Raw genomic sequence first — 15,672 nt, forward strand, 5'->3', positions numbered from 1 at the left:
GCATAAAAAGAACCTGAAACAAAAAAAGAAATGAAGAAGCAAATTGGCAAAAATGGCCAGGTCTCTCCTTTCATGCAAGAGCTGCAGACAGGGAGAGGACTTACTTCATCTGAGCTCCTCAGCAGTGCAGGGGACACCTCTGAAGGGCTGCAGCTGGGTGCAGGTGCTTGGATCCAGGGCTATAGGAGGGGTGGGTTGCTGCATCCCCAAGGACTAGAAGCCGGGTTCTGCACAGTGAGCTTCTTGATTTGTCCAGAGGAATCACAAATTACAACAAATTCTCTTGATAAACTTAGAAATGTATTTAATTATAGTCAGCACCTGTGGTCACAAACATCTCTTCTTCAAGTGATAAGTGATTATAGAGAGTTCTACAAGACCAGAGGAGGAAGTATACTTAGACTGCTCATTGTTTTCAGCTGCTAGAAAACAAAGGGCTTTTATGGCTCTAGTCAAAGTAGAGCCATCCAGAGAGTAATTTATCTCTTCTGAGACTGCTATGGATCCTTCTATGGATAGCTCAATTTGGAGTGTCTAACTCTACACTGATTTAATTAAAATATATATAAATGCTGGTGCTCAAGGTTAGTAAACCAATGCTAAATATTCAGTTCAATCCTTAATGCACATTAAAAACTATAACTAATGTAACTATGTAATTTAAGCAATTTATTCTTTGCTTTTATTTTTCTTTTTGGAATTACTACAGTTGTTAGAAAATTACATTTTGTCATAAACCAGTATGGTTGAAAAACAAAATAAAGCTGATATTGGTATAGGGCCCAGGCCAATGAGATAAGTGCTGACTTCAGATTTCTTTGTACATTTTCAACATATCAGTTACTTCCTGTGTCTCTGATGTTAGCCCTACAGTTTGGTCCCATGCTAACGTGTGACTTGTGGGAAGGTAGAGGTTCTTTCCTGCTCATACCCCTGCAGTGTACCTCCTTCTTTAATAACACAGGCACCAGACCCCAAAACATCAGACCAAAGGTACCATCTCATCTCAACTGATCACTGGACAACTATATACCAAGTGGTCGAGGTTTCAAAAGTCATCAACAATGCACGTGGCAACCACCATCCTTAAGGTGGTATATTCAGATGGAGGCCATAGGTTAGTGAACAAACAAGACACAAATAAAGCTTTAATTGTGCTCCTATTTTTTCAGTGAAAGAAGCATAATCATTAGTAAATTGGAAAAGAAGTGTATGTCAAAAGATTTCTTTGTGCAGGCAGGAGCATTTGCATTTTGAAAGGAGGGGTCAGGAAGGGCCCTGCATTAAAGGTGAGGTTTCGGCAGAGACTGAAGGAGATGGGGAAAAGGGCATCTGGGAGCCTGGTAGGGGAGCACTGCTACCAGAGGAAGAGAAATGTCACACCGCAACTTCCTTAGCCATTTGTCTACTGATGGACACTTAGGTTGCTTCTATATCTTGGCTATTGTAAATAATGCTGCTATAAACACAGTGGTGCCTATATCTTTTCAAATCAGTGTTTTTATTTTCTTTCTCTTTCCCAGTAGTGGAATTAAGGGATCATAAGGTAGTTCTATTTTTAACTTTTAGAGAAATTTCCATACTGTTTTCCAAAGTGGCTGAACCAGTTTGCATTCCAATCAAAGTACAGGAAAGGATCCTTTTTCTCCACATCTTTGCCAACACCTGTTGTTTCTTGTGTTTTTTGTTTTAGCCATTATGACAGGTGTGAGGTGATATCTCATTTTTTTTTCTCTGCATTTCCCTGTAGGGGAAGGAGGGAAAACAGAATGGGAAGTCATCAGTGAGGGAGAAAAACCATGAGAGACTCTGGACTCTAGGAAACAAACTGAGGGTTGCTGGAAGGGAGGTTGGAGGTGGGATGGGATAACTGGGTGATGGGCATTAAGGAGAGCACATGATGTGATGAGCACAGGGTGTTACATGCAACTGATAAGTTGTTGAACGCTACATCTGAGAATAATGATGTACTCTATTTTGGCTAAAAGATGTTAAATTTTTAAAAATTTGCTATTCCCTGATGATGAAAGATGTTGAGCATCTCTTCATGTGTTTACTAGTCATCCGGATTTCTTCTTTGGAAAATATCTATTCAGGTCATCTGATCATTTTTAATTGGACTGTTGTTTTGGTGTGGTTTGGTTTGGTTTTTTTGGGGTTGAGTTGTTTAAGTTCTTTAAATATTTTGGATATTAACCCTTTATTGGATATATCATTTGCAATATCTTGTCCCATTCATTAGGTTCTCTTCATGTTTTGTTGATTGTTTTCTTTGCAGGGCAAAAGCTTTTCATTTTAGTGTAGTTTCATTTGCTTTTGTTTCCCTTGACAAGGAGACATATGTAGAAAAATGTTTCTATGGCTAGTGACAAACAGATTACTGCTTCTGTATTCTTCTAGTTCTTTTCTGTTTTCAGGTCTCACAGTCAGATCTTTGATCTATTTTAAAGTTTCTTTTTGTGCATGGTATAAGAAAGTGGTCTAGTTTCATTCTTTCTCCATGTAGCTGACCAGCTTCCCAGCACAATTTTATGGACAAGACTGTCTTTTCCCCATTTTATATTTTTGCCTCAATCTTCCAGTTGTGGGCACTCTATTCTGTTCCATTGTTCTGGGTGTCTATTCTTCTGCTAAGAGCATACTGTTTTAACGACTACGGCTTTGTAGCATATCCTAAAATCTGGGGTTGTGAGGGGTTTATAATTGGTCCGTTGGTTAAACATCCTACTATTAATTTTGGCTCAGGTCATGATCTCAGGTTCATGAGATCAAGCCCCACATCAGGCTCCACACTGAGCTTAGAGATTGTTTGAGATTCTCTCTTTCTCCTCCACCCTCTCCCTCCTTCTCCTTCCAAAAAAAAAATCTGGGACTCTGATACCTCCAATTTAATTCTTCTTCCTCAAGATTTAATAAGCAGTTGGTGATGTATGGAATTGTTGAATCACTATATTGTACACATGAAACTACTATAACACTATATGTTAACTGACTGGAATTAAATTAAAAAACCAAACAAATGTGTGAAAGGATTGCAGGAGCCTTAATCTAGATTGATCACGAAGGGCAAAACTTCTCACAAAAAGTGTTATATAAGGTGAAACCTGAATAACAAGAAGTTAGCCACAAAAAAATGTGGGAGAAAATTTATTCCAGTACGTAAACTGGAAGTGAAAAGGTTAAAAAAAAACCCAAAACATTTCTATGGCTATCTTTTGGGGTTAAACAACTCTTTATCTTATTAATTCTAGTATTATGAAAAATGCTATTGGTTATTTGATAGGGATTTCATTGAATCTATAGATTGCTTTGGAAGTACAGACTTTTTTTTTTTTGACATTTACCCATATTAATTTTTCTAATCTACTACCATGGTATATATTTCCATTTGTTTGTGTCATGTTCAATTTCCTTCATCAGTGTTTTATAGTGTTCAGAGTGTGGGTCTTTTTTTTCTTCATTAAATTTCTTCCTAGATATTTTATTATATTTGATACAGTCGTAAGCGGAATTATTTTCTTAATTTCTTACTGCTATTTCATTAGCAGTATATAGAAATGCAACAGATTTTTAAAAACATTTTATTTATTTTTTTTAAGTAGGCTCCATGCCCAACATAAAGGCCAACAAAGGGCTCACCCCAGAACCTAGAGATCAAAACCTGAGCTGAAATCAAGAGTGGGATGCTTACCAGACTGAGCCACCCAGGCACCCCTAAACATTTTATTATTAAGGAATCTCTACATGCAACATAGGGCTTGAATTTACAATCCTGAGATCAAGTGTCACATGCTCTACTGACTGAGCCAGCCAGGTGCCGCAGTACAATAGTGTTTTGTATATTACCTTTGAATCTTACTACTGTACTGAATTCATTTATCAGTTTAAAATTTTTTGCTAGGGTCTTTAGGATTTTCTATCTATAATATCATGTCATCTAGAAAGTGTTACAATTTTATTCATTACTTACCAATTTGGATGATTTTTATTTATTTTTCTTTTCTGATTGCTGTGGCTAAGACCTTCAGTATTATGTTGAATAAAAGAAATGAGAGTGGACCTGATCTTAAAGAAACACTTCCACAAAGCTGTGATCACAAAGACAGCATGGTACTGGCACAAAAACAGACATATCGACCAATGCAACAGAATAGAGAACCCAGAAATGGGCCCTCAGGTCTTTGGGCAACTAATCTTTGACAAAGCAGGAAAAAAACATCCAGTGGAAAAAAGACAGTCTCTTCAATAAATGGTGCTGGGAAAAATGGACAGCTATATGCAAAAGAATGAAACTTGACCACTCTCTCACACCATACACAAAGATAAACTCCAAATGGATGAAAGACCTTGGTGTGAGACCGGAATCCAACAAAATCCTAGAGGAGAACATAGGCTGCAACCTCTTTGACATCAATCACAGCAACTTTTTTCATGACACATCTCCAAATGCAAGAGAAATAAAAGAAAAAATGAACTTGTGGGACTCCATCAAGATAAAAACCTTCTGCACAGCCAAGGAAACAGTCCAAAAAACTAAGAGGCAGCCCATGGAATGAGAGAAGATATTTGCAAATGACACTACAGATAAAAGTCTAGTATCCAAGATCAACAAAGAACTTCTCAAACTCAATACACAAGAAAAAATAATCAAATCAAAAAAGGGCAGAAGAGGGGCGCCTGGGTGGCACAGCGGTTAAGCGTCTGCCTTCGGCTCGGGGCGTGATCCCGGTGTTGTGGGATCGAGCCCCACATCAGGCTCTTCTGCTATGAGCCTGCTTCTTCCTCTCCCACTCCCCCTGCTTGTGTTCCCTCTCTCGCTGGCTGTCTCTATCTCTGTCGAATAAATAAATAAAATTAAAAAAAAAAAGGGCAGAAGATACAGAAGATATGAACAGATACTTTTCCAATGAAGACATACAAATGGCTAACAGACACATGAAAAAATGTTCAAAATCATTAGCCATGAGAGAAATTCAAATCAACACCACACTGATATACCACCTTGCACCAGTTAGAATGGCAAAAATTGACAAGGCAGGAAACAACGAATGTTGGAGAGGGTGTGGAGAATGGGGATCACTCTTACACTGTTGGTGGGAATTCAAGTTGGTACAGCCACTCTGGAAAACAGTGTGGAGGTCCCTTAAAAAGTTTAAAATTGAGCTACCCTATGACCCAGCCATTGCACTACTGGGTATTTACCCCAAAGATACAGACATAGTGAAGAAAAGGGCCATATGCATCCCAATGTTCATAGCAGCATTGTCCACAATAGCTAAATTGTGGAAGGAGCTGAGATGCCCTTCAACAGATGACTGGATTAAGAAGATGTGGTCCAAGTATACAATGGAATATNCGATAGAATATTACTCAGCCATCAGAAAGAATGATTACCCAACATTTGCAGCAGGGACAGGACTGGAGGTGATTATGATAAGTGAAATAGTCAAGCAGAGAAAGACAATTATCATATGGTTTCACTCATTTATGGAACATAAGAAATAGCAGGAAGATCGGTGGGAGAAGGAAGGGAAGAATGAAGGGGGGTAATCAGAAGGGGGAATGAAACATGAGAGGCTGTGGACTCTGGGATACATACTGAGGGCTTCAGAGCGCAGGGGGTTGGAGAATTGGGATAGGCCGGTGATGGGTATTAAGGAGGGCACATATTGCATGGCACACTGGGTGTTATATGCATAATGAATCATGGAACACTGCATCAAAAACTGGGGATGTACTGTATGGTGACTAATATAACAAAATAAAAATTATATATAAAAAAAGAAACACTGCCAGTTTTTCACCATTAAATATGACATTAGCTATTGATTTTTCATATGTGACTGTTATTATAAATTATGTTCCTTCTAATCCAACTTTATTGAGAGTTTTATGATAAACAGATATTGAAATTTGTCAAATGTTTCTTCTGCTTCTACTGAGGTGATATATCAGTTTTATCCTTCATTTTGGTAAGTTGCACCATCAATCTATTTTGAATGATTTGTGCATATTGCATCCCAGGAATGGCCCCACTGGATCATGATAAATTATTTTTTAATGTATAGTTGAACTAGGTTTGCAAATATTTTGTTTAGGAAATTTCCATCTGTGTTCTTCAGGGATACTGGCCTGAACATTTTTTTGTTTTGCTTTGTTTTGTTTGTGGTGTCTCTGTATGGTTTTGGTATCAGGGTGATTGATGCTGGTCTCATAGAATGAATTTGAAAGTTTTCCAATTTCTTGCATTTTTGAAATAGCTTGAGAAGAATAGATATTAACTCCTCTTCAAGTATTTGCTGGAATGTACCTGTAAAGCCATCTCGTTCTAGACTTTTGTTTGTTAAAAGTTTGCTTATTACTAATTCAATTTTATGAGTAGTAATCAGCCTGTTCCAATTGCTTATTTCTTCCTGGTTCAGTTTTGGAAAATTTTATGTTCTTAGGAATTTATCCTTTTCTTACTACATTGTCCAGTTTGTTGACATGTAATTTCTCATAATATGTTCTTAAAATCTTCTGTGTTTCTGTGTGTTGATTGTTATTTTCCTCCTTCATATCTGATTTTATTTATTGGCATCCTTCCTCTTTTTTTCTTTAGGAGTCTAGCTTGAGTTTTATCAAATTTGTTTATATTTTCAAAGAATCAGCTCTTGGTTTATTTGAAATTTTCTGTTATATTTAGACTTTATGTCATATATTTATGCTTTTATCATTATTTCCTCCTTTGACTAGATTTGAGCATTGTTTGTTCTTTTTTTTACTTCCTTTAGGGGTAAGATTAGATTGTTCAAGATTTTTTTGTTTGTTTCTAGAGATTGGAGTGTATTGTTATAAACTTCTGTTTTAGAACGTTGCTTTTGCAAAGACTTGAATCACTGAGTTTTTATCTACACTTGTCTCCTTTTATTATCAAATTTTATTTTTGATTTCTTGGTGGACCCAATTCTTGTTTAGTAGCATGTTGTTTAGTCTCCCCATGTCTGTGTTTCTTCCAATTATTTCTTGTAACTCATTTCTAGTTTCATACTGCTGTGGTCAAGAAAGATGCTCAATATGTTTTAAACTTTTCAAATTGATTGAGACTTATTTTGTGACCTAACATGATCTGTTCTGGAGAATATTCCTTGCAGTTGAAATGAATGTGTATTCTGCTGTTTTTGGATCTTATATTCTGTATATATCAGTTATGTCCATCTGGTCTGATGTGTCATTCAAAGACACCGTTTCGTTGCTGATTTGCTACCTGAATGATCCATCCATTGATGTAACTGGGTGTCAAGGTCCTTTACTATGACTTGTTACTCCTGTTTTCTCCTTTTGAGTCTTTTAATTTTGCTTTATGTATTTATGAGCTCCTATGTGGATACACAGCTACAATCGATGTATCCTCATGTTGTATTGATGCTTTCATCATTATGGAATACCTGTCTTTGTCTCTTTCTACACTCTGTTTTGAAGTCTATTTTGTATGATCTAAGTATAGCTACCCTGTTTTTTTTTTCATTTCCATTTACATGGCATATGAAAATATGATTTTCCCACCTTTCATTTTCAAACTGCTTGTGTCATTATGTCTGAAGTGAGTCTTTTATAAGCAGCACAGAGATGGGTCTTGTTTTTTCATATGCATCAGTCACCCCATGTGACTTAGTAAATTTACTAAGGATTTAGTAAATTTACACTTAACCTAAGTATTGATAGGCATGTATTTATGTCCATTTTGTTCATTGTTTTCTAGCTGTTTTTTCCATTCTTCTCTGTTCCCTTCTTTCTTGGTCTCTTCTTTTGTGGTTTGATGATTTTTTTTCATGTTATACTTGGAGTCTTTCTCTTTATGTTTTCTGCATATATTATAGGTGTTTGATTCATAGTTACCACTTGGTTGTATATAACATCTTTATTTGTACAGCAGTCTCTATAAAATTAATGATCAGTTAAGTTCACCAGATTCTAAAAACACTAAGGTTTTATGGAGTTACTCTTTTCATTGTACAAAATGTGAGGACAGATATTTCTTCTCAGTTAATTTAACTTTTTTTCATTATTTTTTTTCAAATTTTTCTTTAAATTCTAGTTCGTTACCATACAGTGCAATATTGGTTTCAGGCATAAAATTCAGTAACTCACCACTTACATACATCACCCCATGCTCATCAAAAAATTCCCTCCTTAATACCTATCAACCTTCTAGCCCATCCCCCAACCACCTCCCTCCATCAATCCTCAGTTTTTCTCTATCGGTAAAGTCACTTATGCAGTTTTCCTCTCTTTTTACTCTTCTTTCCCCCCCTCCCCCATATGTTCATCTCTTTTGTTTCTTTTTTTTTTTTAAGATTTTATTTATTCATTCAGCAGAGATAGAGACAGCCAGCGAGAGAGGGAACACAAGCAGGGGGAGTGGGAGAGGAAGAAGCAGGCTTCTAGCAGAACAGCCTGATGTGGGGCTGGATCCCATAACTCTGGGATCACGCCCTGAGTCGAAGGCAGACGCTTAACTGCTGTGCCACCCAGGCGCCCCTATCTCTTTTGTTTCTTAAATTCCACATATGGGTGAAATAATATGGTATTTGTCTTTCTCTGACTTATTTCACTTAGCATAATACACTCTAACTCTATCCATGTCCATTCTTGAAAAAAAACGCTCAACAAATTATGGATAGGCAGAACGAACCTCAACATCATAAAGACCATATACTAAGGACCAACAGCTAATATCATCCTTGATGTGAAAAAAACTGGGAGTTGCTCCTTTCCTGGTCAGGAACAAGACAGAGATGTCCACTCTCAGCACAGTAATTTGACATAGTACAGGAAGTCCCACCCACAGCAGTAAGACAACAACAAGAACTAAAATGCATCCAAATCAACAAGGAAGAAGGCAAACTTTCACTATTCACACATAACATGATACTCCATGTAGAAAACCTGAAAAACTCCACCAAAAAATGGCTAGAACTAATACATGAATTCAGGAAAGTCACAGGATATATAATCAATGTGCAGAAATCTGTCATGTTTCTATACACCAATAATGAAGCAGCAGAAAAAGAAATCAAGGAATCAATCGATCCCACTTACAATTGCACCAAAAACCATAAGATACCTAGGAATAAACCTAACCAAAGTGGTAAAAGATCTGTACTTTGAAAACTGTAGAATACTTATGAAAGAAATTGAAGAAGAAATAAAGAAATGGACAAACATCCCACATTCATGGATTGAAGAACATTGTTAAAATGTCTGTACTACCCAAGGCAACCTACACATTTAATGCAACCCCTATCAAAATACCACCAGCGTTTTTCTTTCATTATTATAGTAGCCTCTCCATTTCAGGTGCAAGTTTTTGACTCATATTTCACATATGGTTAATTTAACTTTGTCTCAAATAACCTATTGTAATTTTTGTCTTTTTTTACTTTCAACATTTGAGTTTCCTCATGCATTAGTTGTTGCTATTATAAGAAGAATGTAGTTGAATTGTTTTACTACCATCTCTCTTTACTTTAAATCTGTGTTATTATCTGTCTCCAACTTCGAGTTTTCTCTTTCCCAAGGAGCTTTGAAGCACAGAGGTCTGTGATTTATGACTCACACATGTACTGAGACAAGCTGCACTTTCACCATAACCTTTTCATTTTTTTTCTCATCAGATTCAAATTATATTGTTTGAGCACACTACTTAGTTTGGAAATATTAATTATTGGGGCATCCATGTGGCTCAGTTCATTAAGCATCTGCCTTTGGCTCAGCTCATGATCTCAGGGTCCTAGGATCACAACCCAAATCAGTCTCTCTGCTCAGTGGGGAGTCTGCTTCTCCCTTTCCCACTGCCCCCCACCCCAGCTCATGCTCTTTCTCTCTCTCTCTCTCTGAAAGAAATAAATAAAATCATTAAAATATATATCTTTTTTTACTCTTTGTAATAGTTTATTTAAAATTATTTTTTATTAAATTCAATTAGTCAAGGTATAATAGATTATTAGTTTACATTTACAATTATTTTTTTGAGATATTATCTGTCTTCAAGAAAAAAATTTATGTTTTCTAATATGTCATACTGTGATACATGGAAATTGTTAAATATTTTAATAGAAGTCCAAAACTACACAGATAAAAATTTCTCCTATTGATACAAAAAATTTGCCTGTAAAAATGGAGTGGAAATTGAAAAAATACTTCTAGTGATGCAAATAAACCAAATAAATACAAATAAATAAAAAGTAGCATGTGGGTTTCATAAAGTATGTGAGAATGTATTATACATTTGTGTTTTGGGGAATCTTGATCAGTATTCACTGTGTGAAGGGAACATAGTTATATTTACACTTATATCACTCTCCATAATTAAATCAGATATAATCAAAAGCATGTAGTATACTCAAGATTTGTTTGGGTTTAAAGTATATAACAGTGTAGACATAAAATATTTTTGGCTTATGAAGACAGTCTAGCATAATCAGCAAGTGTAGTTGCTGTAATTTATCTGACAGATACTACACACTAGAGAAGTTCTCTAAAAAAAATAAGGCCTTACAAATAATCATAAGCCTAAGTTTTTGAAAATTATTTTATGAGAGGTCAAAGATGGCTCTATCCATGTACAACAGTCTAAAACATTTTTGTAAAGATTTCTTTATTTACTTTAGAGAGAGAGAGAGAGGGTGTGAGCATGGACAGGGCAGAGAGAGAGAGAGAGAATCTCAAGCAAACTCCCCGTTTAGCTCAGAGCTTGAGGTGGGGCTCGATCCCACAATCCTAGCCAAAAGTCAAGAGTCAGACCCTCAATCTACTGAGCCACCCAGGCACCGCTCAAATATGTTTTGGTCCTGTATCGGGTCATTTTCTGTGTTCGCCAAGAGGGATGGTTTGATGAAATTTCCAAAGTAAAATTTATTAATGCCTTTTCAGAATTTTACCTCATTAAAATTTGGTGTGGGAAATTTTAATCACATGTCCTTTGTGTCAGAAAAATGTGTGATGGTGTTCAAACTCCTGGGGGAAATAGTTTATAGAGAGGACTTTCTCATCTTTGCAAACGCACAGTTTAGGAAGGATCATCTGTTATTTTTCAACAGTACAAGAGGACGGATTGCTGGATAACAAGAAGATGGAAATGCAGTGATGTTCTCCAGCCCTTGGACATTATGTGTATAACTTCTGTAAATGGTAAGGTAGCTATTGGCTGAGAAAAACAAAAAGAAAAACAAGCAAAGCAGCTCACAAATGCCAGAATTCTGTGGGTGGCATTAGTTTCAGGAAAGAGTCTTGGGCAGAGGCTGGTCTTGTGAAATGTTACCGTGTTCACACTGGCTCAGATCAGGAGGAACACACACAGGAAATCTCATAAACCCATGCCCCCTACAAAAGCAGCCTCATGAAATTTATCAGGTTCTCTCCTGCTACATGTCAGATAACACATTTGTGCAACCTCATTGGTGTTGAAGGGGGCCACACACAGCACTTGTGATGACATGGTTGTAGATCTGATGTTAGTGATCTATAAAGAAAAGAGAGATGGAAAAATGTACGTAAAGACTTTGGGTTTGAGCCATGCCTATCGATGTTGTTGAAAGTGATAATTATGGCCTGAAAAATACTGGGAAAAGACGTGGTGCAGAGGGAAAGACCCCGGATAACTCTGTACATGTAAACCACTTCCTTACAATCAATATCGTCTACGAAATTTCTTACTCCAAAGGCATTTAACACTTCTGGAATCCCACTGAAAAGAATCGTTATTCCCTAAGTGAAATGGGTGGATATCAAATCTATAGGCCTCTTTGGATGGGGCTGGAATAAGAAGGCGTTGAGGAGTAAGACAAGGAGCACCGTGTTCCCAATAAAACAGTGGCAATTGCAGAATGAAGACCACTCTAAGATAATATCATTGAAAACAATTGTATTCATTGACCTCTTATACTATGGTTAGACTTCTGCAGTGCTAAAAAGGGAACCAAAATGATTTGTAAGCTTGATGGAAATAAGAAAACCCTAAGAAGACTCCATGAGGTATGATCACCCTCATCAGTAAGTTGTGCAGATGCTCTACCAATATTCAGGAAAGGAAGAATTAGATCTAGACGCATATGTCAAGAATAGTTAAAGTCACTTTAGAGGAACGTTAAGGTCAAGGCAAACATGCCTTATTTATAAGAATTCTTGAGATGCCTTTGGTGCAAAAAAGTGGTTTTATTAAAGCACAGGGACAGGACCCCTGGGCAAAAAGATATGCCCTCTTCTCTTGAAGAGTGGCCCAGTATATTCTTTGAAGTTGGGAAGGGGTTAAGGACAGCACAGGCCTCCGAGGTATTTTGGAATCAAAGCTTTCCAGACCTTGAGGGGGCTAGCTATTGTTAGGAAAAGGTCATTTATTAATGCTTAGTAAAAGTCATGAGTCCTTTCAGGTGTATATCTGTGGGTCATATGCTTTGGGGATGATTGCCAACATGTACCTTGGGGGGTAGAGATAAAGGAAGATCCTGGGGGTTGGGCTAAGATTGCCTTTTGCCCTTAACAAAGTATTAATATGGAGGTAGCTGGGTTCCTACAGGAATGACACTGGACCTGTTTCAAGGACTTGCCAATCGCCTGTGGTCAGTAAGGAAATTTAATTTTTTCTTTTGCCTTTGTTTCCCACATCAGTATGATATGGTTTTGAATATAGCTGGTTTGGTGGGTGGCGTCTGAAGCTGACGACCAAGAACGAATGCTTGAGATGTCTTTGGTGCAAAATGGTGGTTTATTAAAGCACGTGGACAGGACCCATGGGCCGAAAGAGCTGCTGCCCTGGGTTGGGAGGAGTGGCAGATTATATACTATGGGGTGCGGGGAGGTAAGGAAAAAGGTAGGTTGAGAATGGACTTTCATATTTGTTCAAGAAGACTCACAGGATACCAGAGGATGCCATTGTCAAGGTAAAGTTGTTTTTCCCTCTAGCAAGGCATTAACAAGAGGATAGTTGGGAACTTCTGGAGGAACATTATACTCTGCCTGCTTCAAGTATCTGTCAATGGGGTGCAGATTATAATGACATTTAACTGTATCTACATTTCCTTCTGGAAATTAGGTTATTGATAGAAATGCTCTGTTCTTGTAAATTGCTAAGACATTTGTAAACTGAGGGTGACTCTTGTCTTGCAGGACTTGATCTCTAAGTTCACTATTTATTTTTCCTTTGCTTAGTTTTAAGGCAGCCAGGAGTGACTCAGGAATGTCACATAATCCCATGGGAGGGGGGCTTTGTGGGGTGTCATATCCTGCTTTGTCCTCAGCTTGCTTTCTGTGTCTTCATCAGTAGTATCTTTTTCTGATTTTAATTTTCATTTCCCTGTTGGCAATATTTCTATATACTTTTTGGCATATTGGCCATGTGGATCTTTTCATTCTTTGTATTATTATGCAGTTCCTATACAAATATTTTTCTGATTTATTTATTGAGGTATTTGCATTTTTGATTTATATGACTTCTTTGTATAGCACAGATACATCTCCTTTGAAAGATATATATCCTATGAATATTTTTTCACATTGAATATATTCTCTTTTTATTTTCTTAATAAAGCCTTTTGATGAGTACAATTTTCAGCTTTCTTCTTCTTTTTTTTAAATTTTATTTACCTGTTCAAAAGAGAGAGAGCATGAGTGGGGGAAGGGTAGAGGAAGAAAGACAAACACTGTACCCACTGAGCAGGAAGCCCAACTCAGGGATTGATCCGAGGACCCTGAGATCATGATCTGAGCCAAAGTCAGATTCTTCACCAAATGAGTCACCCAGGCACCCCTTCAATTTTCATGAAGTTCATTTTTCAATATTTTCTTTAGAAGTAATGTTTTTGTATCCTGCATAAGAATTCTTGCCCACCTTAAGGTCACAAGATATTTCCCTATGCTTTATTTTAGAAGATTTATATTTTGGGGGTGTATGGGTGGCTCAGTTAGTTAAGTGTCCAAATCTTGGTTTCAGATCTAGCCATGATCTAAGGGTCATGAGATCGAGCCCTGTGTCAGGCTCTGTGCTCAACACAGAGTCTACTGAAGATTCTCTCCTTCTCCCACATGCTCTCCTTTTCCCCATGTCTCAAACAAATAAATGAGTAAAATCATTAGAAGTTTTATATTTTTAGCTAGTATATTTAGATCTTTGGCCCAATTTTTATTCTTATATTGAAGATTTAAAAAATCTATCAAAGTGTTAAAGAAGTTACTAAGCACTTTCAATTTCTAAATGTATGTCATCATGAATTATTAACAATATGCAGATGAGCATTAGTTCAAGGACCACACTTGGAATACCACTGCTCTGTGTGTGACAAATCTGCCAATGACTTTAAATATGTAAGGATGGACTTTGAGAAGGGAAGGGCCTTGGAAGTTCTTAGAAGTCTATGCTGAGTTGGGAGATATGCTCCAAGCTGGCATCCCCCTCCCTAATGTATTCATTTATACACATGTCCTTGATTGGTCCAAACCCTGGGAAGTCTTCTCTGATGAAAATTCTCATCAAAAAGCACTATGAAAAAATTATCTCTTTTGAAGGTGATAGAGATACTAAAAAATCTGTAGGATGACCAGTTAAAGCTGAGTAGTTATCAAATAATCTACAAATATCCAGTAACAGAGACTTGTCAAAAAATACACTTTCCTCTTGGTATTCCTTCCTTTGTTGTGTTGATCTATTTATATTAGCCTTGACTCAAATATTCTTTATGAGTTAATATACCAAGGTGATAAAATCACAAGAATCATACAGTCACAGTGGTTTCCACTTTACGAGTACCAGCTGCATTGGACTTCAGATTCAGCTTGCATATATAAGACACACCATGCTAGGTGCTAGATGATCCTCTGAGCTCATTGACACAAAAGCTCTGTGAAGATGGTATTTTTATCAGTGCCTAAGAAATGATAAATTACTTGCCATGGTCTGTGATTCCCAGCTAGGTAATAGGTCTATGTTCAATATTTTTTTAATGATTTTTTATTATATTATGTTAGTTACCATACAGTACATCCCCGGTATCTGATGTAAAGTTCGATGATTCATTACTTGCGAATAACACCCAGTGCACCATGCAATACGTGTCCTTCTTAATACCCATCACCAGTCTATCCCTTTCCCCCACCCCCCTCCCCTCTGAGGCCCTCAGTTTGTTTCTCATAGTCCATAGTCTCTCATGTTTCATTCCCCCTTCTGATTACCCCCCCTTTCTTTATCCCTTTCTTACCCTACTGATCTTCCTAGTTCTTATGTTCCATAGATGAGAGAAATCATGTGATAATTGTCTTTCTCTGATTGACTTATTTCACTTAGCATTATCTCCTCCAGTGCTGTCCATGTTGCAGCAAATGTTGAGAATTCGTTCTTTCTGATAGCTGAGTAATATTCCATTGTATATATGGACCACAACTTCTTAATCCAGTCATCTGTTGAAGGGCATCTTGGCTCCTTCCACGATTTAGCTATTGTAGACAATGCTGCTATGAACATTGGGGTGCATATGGCCCTTCTCTTTACTACCTGTGTATCTTTGGGGTAAACACCCAGTAGTGCAATGACTGGGTCATAAGGTAGCTCAATTTTAAACTTTTTAAGGGACCTCCACACTGTTTCCAGAGTGGCTGTACCAACTTGCATTCCCACCAACAATGTAGGAGGGATCCTTTTTC

The 15,672-nt window shown here is 37.2% G+C and overlaps 1 pseudogene; it reads right to left on the minus strand.

Moving 5' to 3' along the window:
* Positions 1 to 10,952: 10,952 nt before the first annotated feature.
* On the minus strand, positions 10,953 to 11,913 carry LOC105235116 (annotated as a pseudogene).
* Positions 11,914 to 15,672: the final 3,759 nt, after the last annotated feature.

Source organism: Ailuropoda melanoleuca, chromosome 3 (genome assembly GCF_002007445.2).
Source record: "Ailuropoda melanoleuca isolate Jingjing chromosome 3, ASM200744v2, whole genome shotgun sequence".
Taxonomy (NCBI): domain Eukaryota; kingdom Metazoa; phylum Chordata; class Mammalia; order Carnivora; family Ursidae; genus Ailuropoda; species Ailuropoda melanoleuca.